Here is a 25,585-nt window from a genome sequence, read left to right as displayed (position 1 = left end):
ATTCAGGGAACTTTCTACATCAGAAGAAAAAGTAGATAGACAAGAAAATGCCTTTGCTTTGACCAAATAAAACCTGATGGGTCCTTTAAATTGGCACATCTGCAAAGAAAAATGATTCCTAAATAGGAATGAGGATTGACTTAGAGCAGAGAAACTCGTCCACTGCCTCCTATCGTTAGTACACAAACACGTAGGTTCAGCTCCAAATACCTTTTTGAAAATATTAAAAAAAGATCCACAAGCTCATACCTCTCTGTGCTTCATTGTTTTGGCTAAAAACATAATGGAGAGGTATTCTCAGGCTCTGCAGTCCTCTTTGGAATTGTTTTGAGGAGTTCTGTCATGATGAGTGTGTGAAAGGCTTCAGTTCTTTCACATCGCGGACCATTTGGGTTAAAATAGAACTACATCTCTTGTCCTATGTACCCTGGAGGTCTGGACTTTCTACCTGAGAATCTCTCTCTCTCACACACACACACACATGCAGGTGTGCATGTGTATTAGGATGACCAACTCATACTGTTTTACTTGACTTATTCAGCATTAGGGGCTTCCCAGGTAGCGCTAGTGGTAAAGAACCAACCTGCCCACCTGTAGGGGATGTAAGAGACGTGAGTTCGATCCCTGGTTTAGGAAGATCCCTGGAGAAGGAAATGGCAACCTACTCCAGTATTCTTGCCTGGGAAATCCCATGGATAGAGAAGCCTGGCAGGCTACAATCCTTGGGGTCGCACAGAGTTGAACATGACTGAAGCAACTTAGCACATACGCATTCAACATTAGCCCTGGGAGTCTTGTGTGCCAGGACACAGTCCAGGTGAATGAAGGCACTTGTTGTACATGCATGTATAATGGGAAAGGCTTCTTTTCTCCCCTTTTGGAACCTTGTGCCTCCAGTGGCTATGATGCTAGAAGGTGAAATGTGAGGCTGAGAGGGAGACAGAGGCTCCGTGAGCATAACAGGGAGGAACAGCATGGGCTCCCAGAGTCTTCTACGTGTTTTGCCCCGAAGCCTCACCCCCAGGGGCCCTATGGGTTCTGAAGTCACTGGCTTTCCTTGACTTCCCCCCACCTCTCACTCCAGGCAGCAGAACCAGAGGCAGGGAGAGAGGATGGGGAGTCAACCAACTGGAGTTGACTGACTTGAGATTGAAAAGAAGCCTGTTTTATTTCCATTCTTGATCTCATGGAATGTATCTACTTCTATCTTAATTAAAAAATAAGAAGAGACAATAAAATGCGTTATTACAGATTGGATGGGTAAAGCAATTGGCTTGACAGTAATCTAGGAACTTAATTATAGCCAAACATGCCCATGTAATACACATTCTCAGAGAGGAAGGGTTGAAGAGGGTCAATAAATCACTGTTTTTAAAAACAGGAGAAGGCTTTGTAATCGTCCAGTTACAGCTGACGAGGCCATAAAGAAGCTATAAGCAGGCTGGGTGCCATGCATCATGGGCTTTAATGTGCCGGTGTCGCGTTGCAGCGGGAGGCTGTCTGGGAAAGAGCCGAGCTCTATGGTTATTTGTCTGGAATGGAAGCCATCATTCAGGGTGGAGGCTGGTTAGTGAAGATCCTTCACGGTCAACTGCAGCATGGTCATGCCTGCCTTTGTCTAAAGGATCAAGAGGGAGATGGATGCCGGCCAGAAACAGCTGCAGCCCTGACTTTCTTGGGGGCAGATTCCCTGGCAGGTGGGCTCTGGGAACTGACCCAACCTGCCCAGACTTGCTGCCCTTCCTCCAGGTTTGGGGGGACTTGGGGCATCCTCCTGGGGCCCACTGCCTTGTGTAGAGCTGCAGGTGCCTGATTGTCTATTCCAGCCCTTGTGCTCTGGCTCCTCCATCAAACACCAGCTCCTCAGAGAGGCCTCCTGCCTGCCTGTCCACTGAAGACCCTTCCACCCCACCTGCCTCTTACCAACAACCCAGTTACTGGTTTAATCTTCTTCAGAACAATTCTCCCCATTGGAAGGTGTCCTGTTGGATGGGTTCTTTACATACCACCAGTCTTCTGAGTGGGATGCAAGCTCCAGGAAGGTGAGGGCAGGCTCAGACTTGCTGCAACTCTGCCTCTGGTACCTGGCCTGTGTGTGTCCTCTCCACCCAATGGTAACAGCGCCCGTGTCAGGACAGCCCTGCTTCCCCTCTTAGTCTGTATAGTCTCGGTGGGGGCTCACCTGGCTCCAGGCACAGAGAGACCACCTGGCCCAAGCTAGGCTAGTAGTGTTCCTCACTCTGGCTACACTTGTTCCGGGAGGAGCTTGAAACTCAGCAGCCAGTGAGCCCTGGGACTTGTGCTGGGGCCCTTGGGAACGGCTCTTCTCTTTGCCGAATGGGAGCTAGTGAGGGTGACCCCAGAGCTGCTGGGGGCCCTCTTAGCACACCCCTCACCCCTGAAACTGGCCTCGGATCGAAGACCAAGGAGATGGACATGCACTGACAGTGAACTCCTAGCCTCTGAGCCTCCCAAGTTGCCTGGTCACAGGAACCATTGATGTTCTTGTTTCTGATCAGCTGGTTTGCATCAGGTTTGTGTCACATTCAACCAAAAGGGCCCTGACTAATACATTAGTCTGTCTCTTGCTCCCCAGTCTTGGTTTCACAGATTGCTGGTGAGGCTGGGCCTGGCGCAGTGTACTGACAGTGGTGCTGGCGAGAAGTGGTTCTCATTCCTGCAGGATGTTATTCTAGCGAGAATCAGGCCAAGGAAGTTCCACTGCCAAAGGCATCACTGGGGATGGTCACATACAGGTGGCTGGTTTGTCTCAGCAGATGGTGGCACCAGCTCCTCTGAGCCAAATCTGGAGGACAGAAGGGCCCAGTGGGCCTGCCCCATCTCCTATTGCCTCTTGGAGACTCTTCAGGGTCTGTTCAGAGGTTCTGCCATTCATTTCCTGCCCTTCATGCTGGCCCTGGCTCTAGTACATGGCTGGCTGCATCCTCCACTCTCAGGATCAGGCAGGAAAATCGCCTACGTGGGCTTTAATTTCATCTTTCATTTTTAAGAGATGAAGCAGATCAGGAATGTTTCAAGGAATCCCAGCGTGTGAATGATAAAACAGGAAGCTTCTCTGAAAAGAGAGTATTCTGTGGTCAGGTAGGTCAGGGAAACGCTGGTTTAAATAGAGTCGAGTCCATTTCGTGCTGCAGGAACATGCAGAATTTCTAACACGTGTGCTCTCACTCTCCAAGAGGCAGGTGTGGTGGCAGTTTCTGCCGTAGGACTCTTGTTTGGGAGCATCTCTTAGGATTTCGTGTCCTGCAGAATGCTCCTTGGAAGTATTTTAAGAATAAAGATGTAGATGGGTCTTCTCCCTTCCTTAGTGTACAAGTTCCCTGGGTGAATCTGTGGGACTAGGAACTATCATATAAGGGGCAGGATCTCATGGTCCCCCCTGCTGCTTCAGAAGCTTCTGGAGGGCCGTGTGGGCCTTTCTCCTTGGCCATCCCACCCCAGCACCTACCCTGGAGCCTGGGTGTGGCTGGATCCCCATGCTTGCTGGATGAGGGAGTGGGTGAAATATGGCTGAGCACATGCTGACCGGGAACCAGGTGAAGCCGTGGGGCAGAAGAGCTTTCTCCAACCTCCAGGAGACTCTGATGTGAAGGGAAGGGCTATTTATTTCCCCTGTGACTCCTGAAGCCAGAACTGTGGTCGATGGTGGGCTTGCCACAGAGGAGGAATCCAGCTCCGTAAGAAAGAGGCTTTTCTAGTTGTCAGCAGCAGCTTAACAAGTGACAGGCTGCCCCCAAAGTGGGAGCATGTGAGGGTTGTTTATTTTTAATATTTTTATTTATTTTTAATTAGAGTTACAACACATTACAATAATGTGTTGGTTTCTGCCATACATCAACGTGAACATTAGGTATACATGTGTGCCCTCCCTCTCGAACCCCTCTCCCACCTCCCTCCCTCCCCCACCATCTGCCTCTAGGGTGTCACAGAGCATCGGCTTTAGGTTCCCTGTGCCATGCATAGAACTCCCACTGGCTGCTTATCTTACGTACGGTAAAGTGTATGTTTCAATTCTACTCTCTCAAATCATCCCACCCTCTCCTTCCCCCACTGTGCACTAAATTCTATTCCTTGTGTCTGTGTCTCCTCTACTGCCCCACATGTAGGATCGTCAGTACTGTCTTTGTAGATATGCGTGCATGCTAAGTCACATCAGTCATGTCCGACTCTTTGCGACCCCATGGACTGTAGCCTGGCAGGCTTCTCTGTCCGTGGGATTCTCCAGGCAAGAGTACTGGAGTGGGTTGTCATGCCCTCCTCCAGGGCATCTTCCTGACCCAGGGATCAAACCTGCGTCTCCTTCACTGCAGGTGGATTCTTTACTGCTGAGCCACTGGGGACGCCCGATTCCATGTGTATGTGTTGTTTTAGTAATAGAAGGATGCTCCTCTCAGGTTTGGGCTCACCCTCTGTGGTTTCTGATGGTAACTCTGAGTCTGCAGTTGTGTTGAAAGGCCCATGTGCTCTCCCTCTGGAACTCTTCATCTGTGCTCTAAGCGGCTTCCAGAAGCTGTTGGCATTGAACGCCATATTTACTGAGCCAACTTCAAATATTTGAGGGTATTGGTAGTGTTTATTATTTGCCTTGAGAAGCCCTGAATCCATGCTACTGGGGACAGTTTGGTTTTCTTTCATAAATTCAGCATCGATAAAAATAAAAGAACAGAAGAGTTGAGAGGAGCCCGCGTCTCCGTGTGCACTTGCGGAGGGATGTCTCACCCTCAACTTCTTCATAAATCCCATTTGTCTGTTCAGATAGTTCATGCTCCATAAGGTGCGGATGAATTCCTGCAAGAATAGCATAACACCTTCCAAAGCAGTGTCACCATGGCCCCCACAGTATTTGTTTATTGGGTCCTTTCTATGCTCAACAGGACAAAGAAATTACCACTCATTGCCGCAGCAGTGTGTCACGGCGAGACAAGTCTGAACAAGAGCCATCTTTTTTAAAAGTGTGAAAACAAACCCTCTGTTGTTCGTGAAAACTATTTTCTGGGTCATATTCTTGTCTACAAACAGATAGGTATGGGGGACCAAATAGGGTCGCTTTTGATCATGATGATTAAGGAACAGAGGAGGAAGCCAGTTTTCTAACTGGGAGTCTTGCACCAATGGAATACACACAAAATGCAATGAGCAAAACTGAGATTGCAGGATGGAGGGGGATGTGCATGGTGCCGCATCCTTCTGGCAGCTGTAGCCCGTGGGCCTTGGGGCTGGGCAGTTAAGATGGAGACCATTTGGCCACTGGCTTCTGAGCTGGTGTTATTGCCATATGATGCCTCGTACCATAGGGATGTAGTGATGTCCTGCACAGGCCTGAGCCATAAAGCAAGCCTCTGACAAACGTTTCATATGTTCCAAAATTATGTAAATTCCTGTGGCCCCTTCCATCAATTCACTCCTCCGCCCTACCATGGTTTATCCCCATAGGATGTGGGAGGTGAGGTGGGGAGAGGAGCAGAGAGAGATACCAATAAGGAGATTCGGCCACCCTTCCCAGCTTGTCTTGAGTGGTCTAAGCTTATGTTGCAAATGAGCCATGTCCAAATCTTTGGGGCTCCATTCTGTACCCTCTGAATCTTTAATTCTCTATAGGAGAGATCAGTGGTCCTCCAGATGTGGTCCCCAGACCAGCAGCATCACCTGGGAAGTCTGCTGGGAATGCCAGGGCTAAGCCTCCATCCCAGCTCCTGAAATCTAAATGCTGAGGGTGGGCCCTAGCCATTGTGCTTTACCTGCCCCCAGGTGATTCTGGCGTGTGATAGAGTTGGAGACCCACTGGGATGCACGCTCCATGGCGCTGTCATCCTTAACCTGGTGGACAGAGAGCTCTGCCTTTCCTGGTTAGCAGAGCTCCTCTAAATAAGCCAAGAATCGCAAGAGGGAGCAGAGGCCCTTCACATCTGTGTCGAGGGGCTCCTGGTAGAGGAGAAGCCACGGGCAATACGTTCCAGGGCAGGGATTCAGGACAGACTTCAGGCGCAAATCCAGGCTCGATGCTTCCAGCTTTTTGTATCCTGGCTTCTTCTTTCATAAAATGGCTATCTATAATACTTTCCTTCTAGAGATGTCAGAAGATTACATCAAATGAGTAAAGCATTTTTAGACGTTCACCTGGAAAAGACTAAGAGCAGGGGGTAGTTGTTCGTATTATTCCTCCAAGTTCACTTTCACTTCTCCTCCCTGATATTAATGTGTCTCTACAGTGCTCTTCCTCTCCTCATAGCAGCGCGTAGAAACAGAGGCATCATCATCCTTTCATTTTCAATTAGGAGTGCAATCCAGTTACGAAGACAGACACTCGGTCTAAACAAATGGGCAGTGATGTTTCCCACATGGGAATCTGAAGGCACTGCTGGTGTGATGCCCTGACGTAACCCACTGGTGAGAAGGCAGATTTGGGGAATGAAAATTGATTGGTGATCATGTCCCCCCCGTGCTTGGCGGCTGCTTCACTCTCATCATTGTTTTAACTTTGTAATTGTGTGAACTCAAACTTTATGTGATTATCTTTCATTATTAATAGATTTTAGTCTGTGTGTACATATGATAGGTAACTAAGTAGATAAATGATAGAGAGATAGGTAGATGGATGGATGGATAAACTAGATAACTAGGCATGTAACACAACAGCAAACTAGCCCAGTTACTGTGCCCACTTGCAGCCTTTTGACCAGCAGTGAATAATCAGCAACGATCTATACTGATTCTCTGTGCTTTGCTCCCCTCCTCCCAGCCCCAGGAAGGGGTTCTCGCCTTGATGTGGTGAAATCCCTCAGATGTGGTTGCCTGGTGGAGCCCAGATTTGCATCCTTCTTCAGGGGTCCAGAGCCTATGAAGGGAAAGTAGCGAGCTAAACTCTGGGATGCAAAGTGAGCAGGTCATGGCCTCAGCTTGCATGAACTTTAAATATTAACTGGGAAGATGGCAAGTTCACAGCCAAGTGCACAAGCACAGAATTGCCTCTGTGGTCAGTTCTGCAGAAGTGTAGGGGCTGCCAGGAGAGTGGGTGGGTAGACACGGCCCCGGGGTCCTGGGAGGCCAAGGAGAGACATCTGAGCTGATCTCTAAAGGACCAACAGGACTCAGCCAGGTAAATCTGAGCTGATCTCTAAAGGACCAACAGGACTCAGCCAGGTAAATCTGAGCTGATCTCTAAAGGACCAACAGGACTCAGCCAGGTAAATCTGAGCTGATCTCTAAAGGACCAATAGGACTCAGCCAGGTAAACCCAGGGAGACATCACGTGGGGGAGGGGACCAGATCGTGAAGGTCCCAAGCAGGCAGGACGATGAAGTGTCCTAAGAACCGGAAGGTGGTTTACTTGTCACTTGTCCCACATGAGGCTGCCCAGAAGTGAAACAGTGACCTCCGGTGGCTGGGAACTACCCTGTGCCTCTTGTAGGGAGTGGGGCCAGTCCCTGGCTCCCCACAGTCTATGACAGGGAGTGTCGAGACCCCAACCCGGGGCCAGGGATCAACCCAATGCAATATGGAGCTTAAAATTTATCTGGTTAAGATGGGGACAGAGCACCATGCCTGTGGGATGGCTGGGCCACCCTCAGCTCCCTTCCCATTCCTGAGCCTAGTTCTCTAGCACGGCCCTCAGGCCTGTGGACTCCCAACAGCCTTGCAGGAACCCCCTCACCCCTAGTAACTCTAGGGAGTCAGAGAGATGCCCGTGTTGGCAGCCCAGACCCGTAGCCATCACAGGGGCATGCAGTGTGGGACACAGCGCCGGGGAGGGGAGCACACTCACTGTCTCCCCACCAGCACATAGGGCCTGTGTCACTAGAGGAGAAAGGGGCAGGAACTGAAAGCCATACAGAAGTCTCCTTACTTTCTGGGGGATGAAGGGTTTGAAAGACTAGAAGGAAGACTCCACTTTCTATTTCTTTTGAACATCTGGAACTCTACAGAGTGTTAATTTTTAAGCTGCCACTAGGAATGATGAAAGAAACTGGTTATCCATTTAGAGGGTGATTATCAAGTTGCAGCCTGCATGAAGTCAATTTTTATAGCTCACTCCTGACCCCCTGAAATGCAAAGTCTATAATGACATTTTGGGTAATGTTTCGAGTTCAGTGGTATAGCGATAAAGAAATCTTAAGCGCAAAGTGCTTCTCTCCTTCCCAAGTAAGTCCTTCTCTCAGCAAAATTTCACTTCAAGTGTCTTTTCATAATAAAATAATTCTGCATTCCAACTGAGAGCTCCACGCACTCCCTCACTCGTCATGTGGTGAGAGCCTGCTTTTGCACCGCTGGGCAGGGTTTGCTAATGGGCACTTTATTGCTAAGTGTGCTGTCCCTTTGGGGGAAAAAATAATTTCATCCCCAGCGCATGCCTCGTCTCCAAGCCTACTGATCAGTGGTGTTATTATGCTTGTAAGAGTCATTTGTAAGCTTTTCAAGTGATATGCCAATGTCCTTTTTTTCAGGTAAAAGAGAGAAAAAGTTAAAAGCAAAAAAGCTATGTATTGGGGGAGGGGCTGTGAGGAGAGTCATTGCAACCAAGTCGATGTTTATCTTCCAAGTGCTGTGTATCACGGAACACCCTGCCTGCTCCTTCGCTGGGTGTCTTCCAAAAGCAAGCGTGGCTCTTAAATCAGATTGGAGTGGAATCAGAGAGAAACTCAAGTGTCCTCCTGCTTCTTGTTAGCTGTCATACTGAGGGGAAATTGCTGGAGGATTCAGAGCCTTTGTTTTCTCATCTCCGAAAAGGGAACAGTGATGCTCTTTGTTCCTAAAACGATGGCGAAGATGATGATACACATACTTCAGTCACATGCGACTCTCTGGGCGGTATAGCCTGCCGGGCTCCTTTGTCCACGGGGACTTCTCTAGGCAAGAATACTGGCGTGGGTTGTCATTTCCTCCTCCAGGAATTTTCCCGACCCAGGAATCAAACCCACATCTCCCTCGTCTGCTGCATCGGCAGGTGGATTCTTTACCCCTAGTGCCTGAAACGTTGTGAAGATTAAACGACACGAGAAGGTGCAAAGGGCAGGGAGCGCGGCTCCGAGTGTGTGAGAGAAATGGCTCCCTTCTCCTGCTCTGTGCAGCGTCTGTCTGCAGCTGCCTCCATACCCCATGACCTGGCGCCTGAAGCTGCCCCTTTGCTCCTTTACTGTCGGAGACAAGCCAGGTGGGACAGAGACAGTGTCACCACCTTTCTTTTTTTCCCTTAAAACCTTGCAGAGTTTGTTATTTAAAAAAAAAGAAACATCTAGAATTCACATGTTACAGTGCTCACAGCTTACACCTGTGAGAGGGATGTGTGGGAGAGAGAGATGGTGTGTGTGTGTGTGTGTCTGTGTGCTTACGTGAACCGGCGGTGTTTTCCATAAACATTTTTGCAGGTGAATGAACTGCTGGCCAGGAGGTTGAGTCACCTGCTTGCAGACACTTCTTAAATAAAAGTCACAACTAGGCTGTGAATCCAGGTGCTCTTACCTCAGGTCCTGCCACTTCATGCTAAGAGAACCTGCCATTTTTCTTGCCATTCTTTAGAGCTCTCGTGCTGAAAGAAATTAATCCAGGTTTCGAACATGATAGCCCAGAAATCGTTGATTAGAATGTTCACGAAACTCACTACCAGGGAATCCCAAAGCCATGGGCACCACTCTTACACAGGTATACTGCCCGCAGAGCGTGTTTCAGATTCAGCCTATGTGGGCTGTGGGGGCCACTTCTACTGCCCCCGCAAAGGGAGTTTAAACCTTCTTGGTGGTAAGTAGCTGGGTTCAGAAAGAATGAACAGACAATGAACTGTTGCCAGGCAACTTCTGTCATCTCCCCAAAGATACACAAGGATGTCCTACCCACAGATAAGGGAATGGGTCCCCCAGCTTGACTGGCTGTAGACAGACTAGGGGAACTAAGGCAAAAACATTCTATCACTATTTCCACTAGTAAAACACATAATTTATAAGTTGTTGTTGATCAGTTGCTAAGTTGTGTCTGACTCTTTGCAACCCCATGGCTCCCCTGTCCTTCACTGTCTCCCAGAGTTTGCTCAAATTCATGTCCATTGAGTTGGTGATGTCATCCAACCATCTTGTCCTCTGTTGCCCTTCTCTCCTCTTGCCCTCAATCTTTCCCAGCATTAGGGTCTTTTCCAATGAGCTAGCTCTTTGCATCAGGTGGCCAGAGTGCTGGGGCTTCAGCATCAGTCCTTCCAGTGAATATTCAGGGTTGATTTCCTTTAGCATTGATGCAAGTAGATTTTTCTTTTACAGAGTCTTTTCAATGCTTTTGATGAACTTAATTCTTAAGAGATTTACAACTCTAGGAGAGTTGAATTGGTTTCCAACCAAGTTTCCACTTACCTTGCCTGCAAGCATGCTTAGTCACTCCGTCATGTCTGACTCATTGTGAGCCTATTGACTGTAGCCCACCAGGCTCCTCTGTCCATAGGATTGTCCAGACAAGAATACTGGAGTGGGTAGTGGGGTCACCACTTCACATGGAAAGACTAGTGGTCTCTTTACTATTTCTGACACTGTCCTTCTAATCTTCTAAATCTGTGATTCTCACCTGGGGGCAGTTCTTTCCCTTCAATTATGGCATGCTTGGCAACATCTCAAGACATTTTTGGTTGTCACAACGAGGAGGAAGGGGTGCTACTAGCAATGAGAGGGTAGAGTCCAGGCACCCTGCCGAACATACTACAGCGACAGCTCACCACAGATGTCAACATTTCAAAGGCCAAAGAATCCCACTTTAAGAACAGAAAGGGGCTTCCCTGCTGGCTCAGTGGTAAAGAATGCACCTGCCAATTCAGGAGATGTAGGTTTGATCCCTGGGTCAGGAAGACCCCCTGGAGAAGGAAATAGCTTCCCACTCCAGTATCCTTGGATGAAGGAATGGCAACCCAATCCAGTATTCTTGCCTGGAGAATTCCATGGACAGAGGATCCTGGCAGGGATCCTGCCAGGGGTTGCAAAGAGTCAAACATGACTGAGTGACTAAACAGCCTGTATCCTTGTCTGGAGAATCCCATGGACAGAGGAGCCTGGCAGGCTCACTCTTTCCTCTCTACTTGTGTCAACATATGGAATGTCCCATACTAAAATGTTTTTAAAAAGCAGACAGTGCCCCAACTTCAGAGTTATGCCTACCAAGTTCTAACAGCTGGAGTCATGGCGTCTAATACTGTAGGTTACCATGTACCCTGCCTGCAGCATCTGCCAGCCTCATGATGGATTCCCATTGGTTTGTATCTGGGACTTTAAGCAGCTGCCTGTGGACATCAGGAGGTTAGAGACAGAGCAGGAGTTCCAGCTCAGGGCTTTCTAACCCCAGATTATGGCAGGGTTTCTGCTCCATCACACTGGTGTCCACCTCCCCAGAAAACACAGGTGTTTGGTGTGGGAGCAGGGGAGCATGCATACATCACAGGTGTGTATGCTAATTAGCTCCCTCCCAAGTCTGCACCAGAGCAAGCCTTGTCAACTAGTATTTGGACAGCCGAACCTCTAAGGAACCACAACATAAAGCCTGATTCCTATCCTGGGAGTTGTAAACTAACCCCAGGTTAGAAGTGTAAACATTTTACCCCTGGGGAAGAGCTGTTTTTAGCTGATTACAAATGGGAGAGGTTGGCAGCTGCTAATATTGATGGTTATTCCTTGAAAAATGACTTTGAGGTATGACTAATCAATTGTCTCTCAGAATGAAGAATGGAACAGGCTGCTCTTCAGGAATCTCAACACAGATTTTTAAATCTGTGCTTTATAGAAGAGGCAGGAAAAATGAGCCAGACCTTTGGCACAATGATGAGTTGTTCAGAGTAAATAAAGCAATTATTAGCATCTAGGTTGGACCTCAGATTTATGAAATTTCTTTTTTTAAAAAACTTGGATGTTGCCACACTTTTGTGTTTCATTAAATGTGGTTCCATGAAACATTCTGACCAGTTGTACTGAAGTGTGCGTCTTGGCACTGTATTGAGAGTTAACAAGAGCTGGGACTTTTTTTTTTTCCCACTCAGTAAATAAGTAGCTTTCACTCAGCTGTAAACATCTGGAGGATTTAGGCCCTGGCTGGTCACAGACTTGCTTTGCTGTATCTAGAACTGATGCTTGCATGAAAGGCGCATGGCCACGTGAGAGGGGTATGTGAGGGGACCCTGGCTGGGAACTGGGGCCTGGATGTATGGTGAGCAGACTCTAGGGTGACTTAGAGTCTGTGCCTGGGTAATCCCTTCTCCTTGAGTGTGGACATGATCGGTGGTTTACTTTTATCTGATTAACTATGGCAAAGGGTATGGAATGTCACATCTATAATTGCCTTAAAAAAGGTGGTACCATCTGTTTTACTCTCTCCCTCACTGGTTTTGTGAAAGCAAGTGATTATGTTGCAGAACTTGGTCCCCAGCATGGTCAGACAGCAAGGAGCTGAGACCTCAGTCTGACAGCCAGAGAGGCTGAAATCTGCAACAACCATGCTCTCCTCTGTAAATGCAGTCTTGTTTTTGGAGCCTCTTGATTGGCCTTTGTCATGATAAACACTGCAAGGATGATTTCCTGGGCTTCCCAGGTGGATCAGTGGTAAAGAATCCACCTGCAATTCAGGAGTCTCGGGTTCGATCCCTGGATTGGAAAGATCCCCTCGAGAAGGGAATGGAAACCCACTCCAGTATTCTTGCCTGGAGAACCCCATGGACAGAAGAGCCTGGCCAGCTACAGTTCATGGGGCTGCAAAGAGTCTGACATGCCTGAGCGACTGAGCATGCACACACGCACTGTGGAGTTACTGGAGGGTTTTCAGCTGGGGATGGAGTGGAGTTTGTAAAACCTCAGTGTGAGGAAGTGTGTCACTTTGTTTTGGATCTGTGACACCCCACTGGACTGTGAGAGACATGTGAATAGGGGCTGAGTCTCTTTGATTTTTTTTTTTTTTTTTGGCTGCATGGGTCTTAGTTGCATTGCTGCCTGTGGGCTCTTAATTGCAGCACGTGGGATTTAGGTCCCTGACCAGATACTGAATCTGGGCTCCCTGCACTGGGAGTGAGAATCAACCACTGGATCTCCAGGAAGGCTCCTTGGGGCTGCATTTCCACCCCTTAGGACAGAATCCTGCTGTTACAGATGTGGGCATGAGACTGTTTTGGGAAAGAGAAAGAAAGAAGGAAGGAAAAGAGGGAGGGAAGGAGGAGGGAAGGAAGGGAGTTGGCAGGAACCCAAGCTGCCACCCTTCCGCCTGGAGCACATGTGGGTTTGGGGTCTTTCCTGGCTGTTTAGTTTAGTTTTTGCATCTGCTGCATTTGACATGTCTCTAAATTTGATACTCTTTTCTCCCTCCTTGTAGTTGATACCAAATTTCCTTACCTTGGGAATTCTGAGTCTTTCCATCTGGGGGGAAAAAATTTCTATGTTTTTGACGCTCTAAAACAAAATTTATAAGAGATCTTTTTCACTCATTATTTTTTTGTTCAATTTTGCATTTCTTTTACTGATTTTATATTGGAGTCTTTCTCTCAGCATTTTAAATTAGAACCAGTCTGCATCCCAGGCATTCCTGGAGTCAGAATGCAGTAATCAGTTGCAAAGATGAGCAGGGCTCTTGCCTGGCTGTATGTACCTGCCCTAGCGTTTAGCCATGCACACACACATTCTCAAAGCAGCCCAGTTTCTGGCCATATCTGTCCAGAGCAGCCTTCCATGGCAGTTTCATTTCTTGGCCTCAAAGCGACTGCATTTTTCACCTTGTAATGATTTAGTTAATGCATCTGTTAAATAATGCAGTCACTTTTATGAATTCTCCATCCATCTATATGGGAGAGAGTATCATCTGAACAGCCATATGGTTGACTTTTTAATGAATGCAAAATACCTGGATGTCACATGGAAAGTTCTGGATGGGCACACAAATTAGGCATCATGATTTCCTGTTAAATACCAAACCCAGATAACATCCTCTCCTCGGAGACCATTATTATGTGGTTGTATATTTAAAAAAGGGAACGGTTCATGGAGGAGGCACAAAGCAGCAGTCCATACTTAATAGCTTGCTCCAAGGAGCAAATTAAGCCTGGAACTGTCGATGTATTAAAGTTAGCAGAGCGGGTCCTGAGTATTAAACATAGAAATTTCTGAGAGAGAGAGGGTTCATTCTTTTACATTGACTCAATGGTGAAATAAAGTGAACTCTGACAATGTGATTTAGCAAAGACTCTAAAACATAACGTGTTGGAATGGCTGTGTATCAAAAGGTATTTTTCTGTTCTATTACCTTTAATGAATAGCTTAGATCACTGAATATATTCACTGAGCTATGGCTCAGTGCATTTTTGATAAGGAGACGAAAAGCACTACAGGTTTTGGTGTAATTTTATCTGCGATGGGGTTGTGTGCCTGATGTCGTGTATATACAAAACTACGTGTATGGACGCATAGAATATACATATTTGTTTTCACACGTGCCCATGTGAATATTTTACCTGTAGGGACTTCCAATGAATTAGAATCAGTTTGATAGTAAAGAGTTCTATTGTATTTTTTTCATCTTAAATAAATAGAAGTGCACAAAACCCTTTATTGGAAATTCACTGAAGGTAGACGTGTTATCAGATTAGTACCCAAAGGGCCAGCTGGTGACACGTCATGAGTCTATCTCAGATGACTCACTGCTCCATGAAAAAGGCACCAGTCTTTGAGCCCTTGGCCCTGTGAAGATTAAATGTCTCCCATTCCACAGTCTCAAGCAGAGTTGAAACCAACATACCCTTATTTTCAAAGTTAACGTGGGATGTTTCAATTTGCCTTCTGGTCAAAGTGTCTTTTGGCTGCTGGAAGCGGCAGCCCCCTGTGTCTTCTCCCCACACTGGGACTCCCCACTAGTTCCGTTGCCGCCCCTTATCCTGTATCTTGCAGTCCTCTCCTGGGCCTGGGCTAATGTGCCTCAGCTAGAGCCACAGCTTGGCTGGCTCCTTTGTCATCCTACAGCAAGGCACTCTTAGATCCCCTCCTGTCTAATCCTGTGGTGTTTCTCAAACAATCACAACTCAGTTCTTCCACTCTGGCCTTATTTTCCAGCTAGGACACCCAAGTGTATTAGTTGCTCAGTTGTGTCTGACTCTTTGCAACCCTATGGTCCGTAGCCTGCCAGGCTCCTCTGCTCAGGGGATTCTCCAGGCAAGGATACTGGAGTGGGTTGCCATTCTCTTCTCCAGGGGATCTTCCTGACCCAGGGATTGAACTCAGGGCTCCTGCATCTCTTGCACTGCAGGCGGATTCTTTACCATCTGAGCCACCAGGGAAGCCCATAATACCCAAACTGACTTGAAAAACCTGAACCTGGCCCACTTGTCCATATCATTCTAAGGCTTTTCTGTCTTCTGAAGCTCATTCATTCATTCATGAAACACATTTTATTGACATCCTCTGGATTGGAGGCAGTGTCCCAATGTCAGGTGTAGGTATGGCTGGGAATGAGACTGACAAGGTTTAGGCAAAAATGGAGCTTCCTTCTAACCAGAGGAGACAGTAAGCAGTTAACTGGTAGAGAAACTGATGTCACGTGGTAGTCAGTTCTGTGGGTGGTGGCGAGCCAGGATCACCCCAGCTCAGGATTCCTCATCCCGCCTTCACATGCTCTCATCACAGCATGTACCATATCGTATGAAGAGAGGCCTTTCTGCTGCAGAGTAAGGTCTCAAGGGCAGAGCCGTGCTGCTCTGATCTTTTCATACATAGCATGGTGCCTGCTGGGTGGCTTCTGGAAAATAAATTCAGTAATCCAACCCACAAATATTTACTGTACTCTTGCTATGTGGTTTGCCTTATTCTAGGTACCAGAGAGCAAGATGGGGGAGGCTCTGCCCCTGTGAAGTTACTTGTGGGCATAGGGCTAGAGAGGAGGCCAGATAAACAGCCCAGGACAGCTGGAAAGGAGGCACCTGTGGCTGGGCTGTGAGGAAAATGGATACAGTGCAGCGATTCTTGGACATGAGTGAGCTTAGGAATCACTGGGAGCCCCAGTTGCAGAGTTTCTGATCCGGGAGATCTGGCTGGGGCCTGGGAAGGTGCATTTGAAACAAGCTCCCAGGTGCTGCTGCTGGTGGTAGTATACACAAAACACTCTGTGATGATGCTTGTGGATCCCTGGAGCAGGGAGGAAGAGGAAGAAGAGGGGGAAGAAGCGCCGGGGTCCAGCCCCCATGGATCCAGGGAATTTGAAGCGGGGCCGGCGTCGGTGATCAGGAAACAATAGCTTATTTAAATGTTAATTAAAGATATAAAGAGTGGTTAAATAAGGATAGCTCAGTGAGAAAATTTAGTGGAGAAAAGAGGCTGAATAACTTGGTTTACGTGGAAAACTAATAAAATTCCAAGACAAGGAATTTGCATCACCTACGTAGGCCGCAGGCATCCTCCCGTTCTCCTGAAGGAGAGGAGACACTAAGGCTTCCCCGGTCAGATCTTAGAAGCCCAGGCATAATTAGTAGGCTTGATGAGCCTCCATGCTCCAGATGGGAATTCAGCCAGAAGGTGAGAGAAAGAACGACATGGGGAGACCAAGCTTCGGTGAACAAGGCCTGCACTTAATTTTTCAAAGTAGTTTTTATACCTTAAGTTGTGCATAGAGGATAATGGGGGAAGGGGTAGAGTCATGCAAGGACAGCAGTCCTTGATTCCTATCGAAGCCAGGCTTTCAAACTTATCATATGCAAAAGTTTAGGTGATTTACATCATCTTCTGGCCAGGAGGCCTGTTACCATTTTATGACCCTTTCTTTATTTTTCTCTAAAGGTGATTATTCTAAAGTCAGGCTCCACCCTCTGAAAGCATTAGATAAAGTTGCATTCCTATAGGGCAAAGGTGTGTTGGGCTGTAACAAGAAAAGAATTAACTCAAGGGTCCAAGGTTACAAACATTAAAGCTATTACTTACATTCCTATACACCAATTATATTAATCAATACACTCTCAGGGACACAGTAGGTAAGGGATATGGAAACTTAGCAGCAAACATTGGCCCAACAAGTGAAAAACCCTTCACCAATACAATTTATAATCAACCCACTATACTACACTAATAATTTCCTAACTTCTCAAAAGAATCTGTTTTTAGAAAGTTTAGAGCATCTCATGCCTCTCACAGTTGGGAGGTTGTGAACAATCACATGTGGCCAGAAGAACCTGTTCAGGTAGGCTAGAGGACTTCCAAAGGAGTTTGTAGGTTGAAACACTCTTGTCATGCCCAGGAACTTTATTAACTGGAGCTGTAAGTTAACTCTTTTTCAGAGAGAGGTGGTGGGGGACAGCCCCTCATAAAGTCAGAGGTGTACGTGAGAGCACAAAGCAGTAAAGTGGGCAGACTTTGGTTTTGGGGGTAGATGCTCAAGAATTTCCCGGGGGACTCCTGAGGCTCGATCCCTCCTTTGCGTATGCTGAGCCTCCTTCCTCATGATGTTTGCCACGGGTGGAGCTCCTCATGCTGGCTCCTGGCAAAGAAGAGATGGGGGAAGAGGAGGAGAAGGGGCAACAGGGCAAAGTCCCTGAAGCCAGGGGCAGCCTGGTCTTGGGACACACGAGGCCTGAGCCTGGGGTTCGAGAAGCAGGGAAAGAGGGCACAGTGCACAGGAGGTTTGGCTGGTGGTTATAATGGCCCACTTGAGGGATCCAAGCTAGTCTCCCTATCTTTGCCAACTGATTAGCAACCTTAATTCCATCTGGGGTTTCAATACCCTCTGCCTTGTAACATCACAGTCTCACAGGATCCAGAGAGTTGGGCTTGGGTCTTTGTAGGGGACGTTGTTTTGTCGACCACACCCTGCATGTTTTTAAAATAAACACTGCGGATGCAGCTTAGAGAATAACAGGGAGAAAAATGGAATTAGGGAGACCAATGACTAGGCTGCCACCTTGGTCCTGGTGGGAAGTGGCCTCACTTGAACTAGGTTGGGGTTGCAAAGAGGTGGACATGTAACCTTCTTGGGAATATAATGGGATGCTGACAGGATGAGCATGGGGTGAAACAAGGAGAGATATAAAGGAATGGGAGGTGATGCTGTTAACTGGGGGAGAGAAGGAAAGAGAGGGCCAGAGAGTCAGGAGGAGGTTAATGTTGCTTAATCTAACAAATCACCAGTTCTACACTGGCTTTGGAAATGCACTAACTTAACTTTGTGAACAAGACGTGAAGCTCAGGCTGGAAACATCTCAAGGACTCTATCACTCTGTGGGTTGGTACTTACTGATTTTACGGGGTAAAAGGAATCTATATCAGTTCTGGAATGTTCCATGACAAAAAACAAGCCATTTGGAGACCTAACTTAAATGGCAGGCTGACCTGAGTTTGACTCCCATCTGGGAGGTACCGAGACCACCCTGAGTCTCCCCCTCATCATAAGTAAAATGGGTCTGAGAAATCTATTTTAGGGTGCTGTGAAGATTGCCTATTCTGTCTGTAAATGCCTGTCTCTGCTCTGAGGAGTTTGTCCCTGTGTTTCTGTGGTCTCAGTTGCTTTACAATGGGTAGGGAAGCCTTGGTTCTTCCAAAAGTAATTTTAGGCAACAGTCTTTAGGGCATGATTTTGAATTAATGACCCAATTAATGTGGTCCATGTAGATGCTCCTAAGAACAGCCTAGAGTTGTGAAAATAAGTTTTTTTTTTTTTTTTTAATTTTGGCATCCTTAGAAATTATTCTTATCACTCACTGTTCGGGATGGGCCAGCAGGCATTTAGATAAGTTTTTCTAATTATGTATCAGAGGATCTCTGTAAACATAAAGCAACTCTTTTTGAAAGGTGGAGATCACTAAATATCAAACAATGCATTACCTGTTGTTTTCTGAACTGACTCTCTTTCCTCCTCCAGTAATATTCTCCTCGTCTCTGTGTATTTTCCCATCTGGGTACACAAACAAAAACCTTGTAAAAAGTGAAAGCCCTACTAATATGTTTGTTTTTTCAAACGATTGGCAGTGAGCGAGCAATTAGCAGGTCCGATCTCGGTTTTGAATGCAGCCGTGCATTCTGGGCAGCCATGCTTGACAGGCTTCCCAACCTGCAGACACTGGGAATTTATTTTTCCATCTATATTCATGACACTCATGATCTGAAATGGCCATTCTAATGTCCCCCCACCCCTCTTTGCAGCAAATTAGTGGAGTCAATGGCTTCTGGCCCCAAGGTCTCATCTGTTGTGCCAAATGTAAGCTGGATGCCAAATTCCCTTCCAGCATCAGAGGGACACTCTGGTACTTTATGGCGCTCTGGACATGAAAGGATCCTGACAGGCCTTCTCCACAGACTGGGACGGGGCCAGCTTCACGGAGCAGCTGTCCCCACTCCCGTCCCTGAGATGTGATGTCCGTGGTGAAAGTGGCTGCTGGTGGTTCCTCACAGAGCAGGGATGGCCAGAGGGGAGGGGTCCATGGGGCTCTGCGTCAGCATGGAGATTATGCTTGGTTGTGGGGGGGAGTCAACAAATTTCAAACTCTTGCTTTCATTGTGATTATTTATGCAGTAACCTAAGGTTGTTGTGTATGGCTTTTTCTATTCAACACCATTTTAATAATATTAAACGTGGTATACACAATATATGATTTTTTTCTTTTTTTGAAAGAAGACTATGTCTTTTTCTTTTTTTAAAAATTAATAATTTATTTATTTGGTTTTGCCAGGTCTTAGTTGCAGCATTGGGGGTATAGTATCCTGACCAGAGACTAAACCCCAGCCACTGGACCACCAAGTCCCCAATATATGGCTTTTACAGAGTTGAATACAAATATAATATAGAATTCAGAGGTATATGCACATACATGGTTTTTCAAAGTAGGATGTAGATCATGGAGAGAAGCAGAGGGTAAATTACTGTTTTCTTCACTCCTTTCATTTTATTATCATTTTCTATAAGTAATATTTTAGCTTTTAGTTATCTTTTTGCATGTGTTCTTATAGAGATGTGTATATATTCATCACAGTGTCATTTATATAATACTTTCACATCATGTTTACAAACATCTCCATCATCTAGGTGCACATCTGAGAAGCCTGATTGAGATGAATACTTTAATTCTAAAGGCACCTTTTCCTTATTTACCTATGAGATATTTCAAATGTATGAAATAGCACATGTGCTCTGCTTATTTTACTAAGAAACACTTCACATGCATGAAGTAGCACATGTATTAACACACGAAATAGCACATGTACCATGTGAGTGCATTTAAAAAAACAATGGTGAATGGATGCTCCACCTACTCAGGTGAAGGAAGTGTTAGGTCAGTGGGATGAGGTTTAGAACTGATCATGAGATTTAACAAGGTGGTCCCTGGTGATGTGGCTGAGCAGCTGATATGGGCAGAGGGCATGAACATCAGCTATGGAAAGGTTTAGGGAGAGTAAGAGAATGGGAGTGGTGAACAAGTGTAACCATCGCTCCTGAGATGTTCTTCTATGCAAGGGAGATGAGAGATGAGCTCACTGCTGGAGAGAGAGGTGAGCTGAACTGAATGTTTTTAAGATGAGAGGAATTTGAGTACCTTTGTTTGTAGACGGGAATGAATCTGTAAAGAGGAGAGAGCTGATGACGCAGAAAATGAAAGGTGACAATTGCTCAATGATGCTCTTGAGTCAGGGAGAGTGGCTGGGGTCCAGGGTCCAGGGTCCAGGCAGAGTCTCCCACCTTAGGAAGGTGTTGACTTGTAGCAAGAAGACAGATGGAAGACACATGTTGGGCAGATACAAGCTGAAGCATGTGCTGGTGAGGATCCATTCCTGTCTTCTGGGTGCATCTCATGCTCAGTGAACAAGGAAGTGAGCTGAGGGCAAAGTCGGGAAGAGGTGTTGGAGTCTGGAGAGAGAGGAGGTATGAGCCAGAGTGGGGAGGGGCTGGACTGAGAGGTGCTGCAGCATAGTCAAGCAGCCCCAGAGGCCCTTGAGAGGTGAGTAGACTTGAATTTACAGTGAGACCAGTAAACGTGTTTCTAGATTCCAGCCATATTCAGCTGGGTGAGTGCTGACCTGAGTTGGCAGAGAGTGATTTAATCTGAGCTGGACTTTTTCTTGGGGAGAGGGGAAGGGAGTTGAGAATCTGAGAGGATTAATCTGTACAAGGAGTGGGTAGAGACTTGAGGGGTCTCCATGGACTTTAAGTCTCTGGCATTTTGAAGAATGGCTGGAGTTTGGCTGTAAAATGTACCTGGCTGTGATACCCAGCCAGTCAGCATTTGTATCAAAGTGCCTTCATTTATTAAATGTGTGATTTCAGAGACATTCGTTAACTTACCTGGACCTCCAATTAATCCATTGGTAAAATGAGAATGATTATACCTATTGAAAGAGATTGTTGTGAGGGTTGAAGAGGTAACATTTGTGAATGCTTAGCACAGGGCTGGCCCATAGCATGAGCCCTGCAAATGTTAACTATTATTATTAGTTGTAGAGTTATGACTCAGGCTTCCACAGTGGCTCAGCGGTAAAAAAAAAAAAAAAAAAAAATTGCCTGCGGTGCAGAAGCCACATGAGCTGAGAGTTTGATTCTTAGATTGGGAAGATTCCCTGGAGGAGGCATGGTGACCCACTCCAGTATTCTTGCTTGGAGAATCCTATGGACAGAGGAGACTGTTGGGCTACAGTCCATGGGGTCGCAAAGAGTTGGACACGACTGAAGTGACTTATCACACAGCACACACAGTATTATAATCATACTGTCATCATTATCATCAATTAGGGTGACCAGCAGTCCCCAGTAGCCTCAGATTCTCCCAGTTCCAGTGCTGGAAGTCTCTGGTCCAGGGAAGCCCTGAGCTGGGAAAGCGTCCCAGTGCGCCAGAGTTGAGCCCTGCCCTGCACTGTGGGGCAAGAACCCATTAGCTTTAGTGCTCACATCCTGTTCTCACAAGTCAAATGGTGTCATCAGAGTTTACACAACCCAGTCACACACCCTCAACAAGCACCCCAGACCCACTGGGACACAGAGTCTCCATTCTTCCCTGGACAGTGTCCATGAGATTGGTCATTTGAGGCAACTGAAGAAAAACATTTCTTCACTGTGGAAACATTTTAGCATGAAAAACGCTTGGAGTCTTGGTTTCCGCTCTCCTCTGGAAGCACTATCGTTTGGAGGAGGCCAAACAGCTGTTAGTTTCACTCTTGCAAACCAATCATTTCTAAATAGAGCGATACCACAATCTTAATTTTCCACTCAATGGTGAAAGCAGTCGCATTATTCAAAATTATTCATCAGCACTTAGTAATTCACATTCTAGAGCAATCTGGGAGTGCTTTAATGTATATATTACAGGCGAGATTTATAGTGGGAATTACAGTATGGCAAATCATTCTTTAAAATGGTGCTTAAATCACACAAATTTAAAATACTAATTATGCAGAATATATTCTGAATTTTTAATTCCTACCTTTGTTTAACAATACTCTCATTACCAACTTCAAAAATGGGAGAGCTGTGTCTTCAGAAACACTCAGTCTGAATCCGTCCATAATGGAAACAACCCATATTTTTACTACATTGCTTTCGCCCCAATGCCCCCATTAAAAAAAAAAAAAAAGTGAATAATGATCATGTAAAAGTCACAATCATTACAGGATAATGAAGCATGGAATTCCATCCTGAGACAATATTCATCTCTGAGAAGTGCTTGCGAAGGCTTTGATGGCCATGAAATAACTATTTAAGTTAAAAGATAAAATTTAAGAAACATTTCTGCGAACCACGGAGCTCTGAAAGAAACATTATCATCATTTGGTTTCTCATGTGTCCCCACCAGTGGAGAACCTCTGAGAGAATTTACAACCCCTGCAGTTTCCTTACCTTTTAAGAAAGGCTGATCCACTTCTTAAAACCCAGGAAGATGCTCCTCATTTCTCTCCTGGAGTCCGGCCAGAGGCCAGACAGGAGGGGAAGATGCCTCATTTACACACCCTCTGTTCTTAAAGGCCCCTCTCAGGATACATTAAAGACAAGCCTTTTGTTTTCAAGGAGCTCCACACAGCACCTGCCTCAGCTCCACATTGCTCCTGCTCTCCTGCCCCTCAAAAGTGGTGGTTGCACGTTGATGAGCAGAATATCTCAAAGTCATTTTCGTCTCAGCCTCAGTGCCTGGAATAGCAATTGTGTGGGTGGAGGGGAGGTAGTGAGTGACTAGACCCCCACCCACATGACTCTTCAACACCCAGCTAGTCAGCAAAAGAGTGGGTGCTTCTTGAAGGCTATTCCTTCCAGGAGTATAGGCAGCATACTGGGATCAGAACCCACAGCAAAACATTCAAACTCTTTTCAACAGTAAAGAAAACTTTAACTGGACATAGGTGCCAGGTGAGCTATAGTCCATGGGTCAGAAAGAGTCAGCCATGACTGAGCAACTAAGCACATGCCTGCCCCGGAGACTTCCTGTGAGTTAGACTGGTGGTGTCTTGAGGCTGGACCCTGAATCGCCCGCAGCCTCTCTCCTGCATTGCACAGAACTGAGAACGTAACCACCTAGGGAATTTCTGGTGAGTGTTTGCTGGTTGAATGTGTGAGTAAATGTGTACCCAAACAAGTACCCAGGGATAACGCCTGGCTCTACAGTTTCTCATTGGTAACAGATGTCCTGGGTGCAGGGCTTGGCCTGCTCTGGAACATTCTCTGCTCCAGAACTTTCATGGTGGAGTTGTTCTTGACTAGCATTTTGGACTCTTATGTCACCAGCTTAAACATGAGCAAAGCCTAGAATGTGCCCAGATCATTGTTCCCTTCAGCTCAATGGCTCCATCTCCACCAGGGGAAGACCTGTTAGGACTGGCTCCTGACTCTCGGTGGCTGGTCTGGCATTTTCAGCGTTTGAATGAGTTCTTACATTATCTCTTCTTTGGAAAAATGTATCTCTCCTCCTGCCCCCAGCCTAAGCCGCACATCTTGCATTTCTCGTTCACAGTCTACCATTTCCCAGATCACCTTTCCTTTTGGATCCAGATCACACAGAGCCTTTGAACAGACATGTTTCAGGGGATGCACACCGCAGCCTGTTTCCGGCCCTGCGGGTGGGAATGCTGACCTGATTTTTTTTTCTTTTCAGGAGTAGCTGATTCAGATTAATCAGTTAGCAGCTGGCACTTTATGCTGACTCTAGGAAGAGTCTCAAAGATTCAGGTTTAAATTGGAGAAGAGGAGGAGAGAAAGGAGAGAGACAAATGACAGTAAAAAGGTAAGGAGGATAAAATGACTTTTTCATTTATTAGTATTACTATTATTTCTCCCAGGGAGAGGTTGGTCATTCCTTATACATATATGTTCCATATATATATAGAACATGACTGTGTTCAATATAAACATCAGTATTTAAGATTGTCCTGTGAAGTGTCTACAGCTGAACTTGACCTTTCTCTGATGTTGGTGGGAGAGGGCAGCCTCTAAGACAGTCCCTAAGGATCCCCACCTCATGAGTCTTCACTAGCCTTGAGCATGGGTGGCACCTCGTGATGGTTCTCTGGTTGACAGAAGGTGGCCAAGGCTATGGAAGGTCACTTCCAAGATAAGCTTCTCCTCTTGCTCACCATCTTGTGCTCTTTCTGGCTCCCGTCTCCGTATCTCTTTTCCTCTTTCTTTCTGCTTCTTTCTGTCTGTCTCTCATGACCATCTGCCATGTCTTAAGGACACTCTACCAGCTTATAGAGGTGCCCATGTGGCGAGGAACCAATGTGCCTGGTCTCAGAGGTCACTCTTCTGAGACTCCAGAGATGCTGGTGACCTTGGATGTGGAGGCTTTATCCCAGTTAAGTCAAGCCCTCCAAGAAGTGGAAAATGCATGTGTGAGTTCCAGTTGGCCAGTCTGAGGTTCCTCCACGTCAGATTCCACATCCACACACATGACCAGCTGTGGGTCGTGTAGGACTTGCAGTGTTTACTATGGAAACAGTCTGCATGCAGTGGTGTTCAAGGGTCAACTGTGTATATTTAAATTGTGCGACACAATGATTTGCCATCCATATACATGGAAATATTTACCACAATCAAGTTAATTGACATATCTGATACCTCACAAAGGTGATTTTTGTGTTTGTGTGTATCTGATGAGAATGTTCAAGATCTACTCTTAGCAGATTTCAAGTAGACAATACAGTGCAATTAACTACGGTCACCATGGTGTTCACCAGGTCCCAGAACCTACTCATCCTATAACTGGAAGTCTGTACCCTCTCATCAACCTCTCCCATCTCCCCCTACTCCTTAGTCCATGGCACCACCATTGTGCTCTCTGTTTCTATGACATGGTTCACAATTGGCAATATATGGAAACAATCTCAGAGTTAAAATTAATGAGTGGATAAAGGTGTGGTATAAATGTAGACTATTTATTTATGTAATATTTAACTATGCACACACCCACTCCAGTACACTTGCCTGGAAAATCCCATGGACAGAGGAGCCTGGTGGGCTGCAGTCCATGGGGTCACTAAGAGTCGGACATGACTGAGTGACTTCACTTTCACTTTTCACTTTCATGCATTGGAGAAGGAAATGGCAACCCACTCCAGTGTTCTTGCCTGGAGAATCCCAGGGACAGGGGAGCCTGGTGGGCTGCCGTCTATGGGGTCACACAGAGTTG

This window comes from Bos indicus, chromosome 13 (genome assembly GCF_029378745.1).
Source record: "Bos indicus isolate NIAB-ARS_2022 breed Sahiwal x Tharparkar chromosome 13, NIAB-ARS_B.indTharparkar_mat_pri_1.0, whole genome shotgun sequence".
In the NCBI taxonomy this organism is placed as follows: Eukaryota; Metazoa; Chordata; class Mammalia; order Artiodactyla; family Bovidae; genus Bos; species Bos indicus.
The sequence above is the reverse complement of the archived record's forward strand: the minus strand, read 5'-3'. Positions refer to the sequence as shown.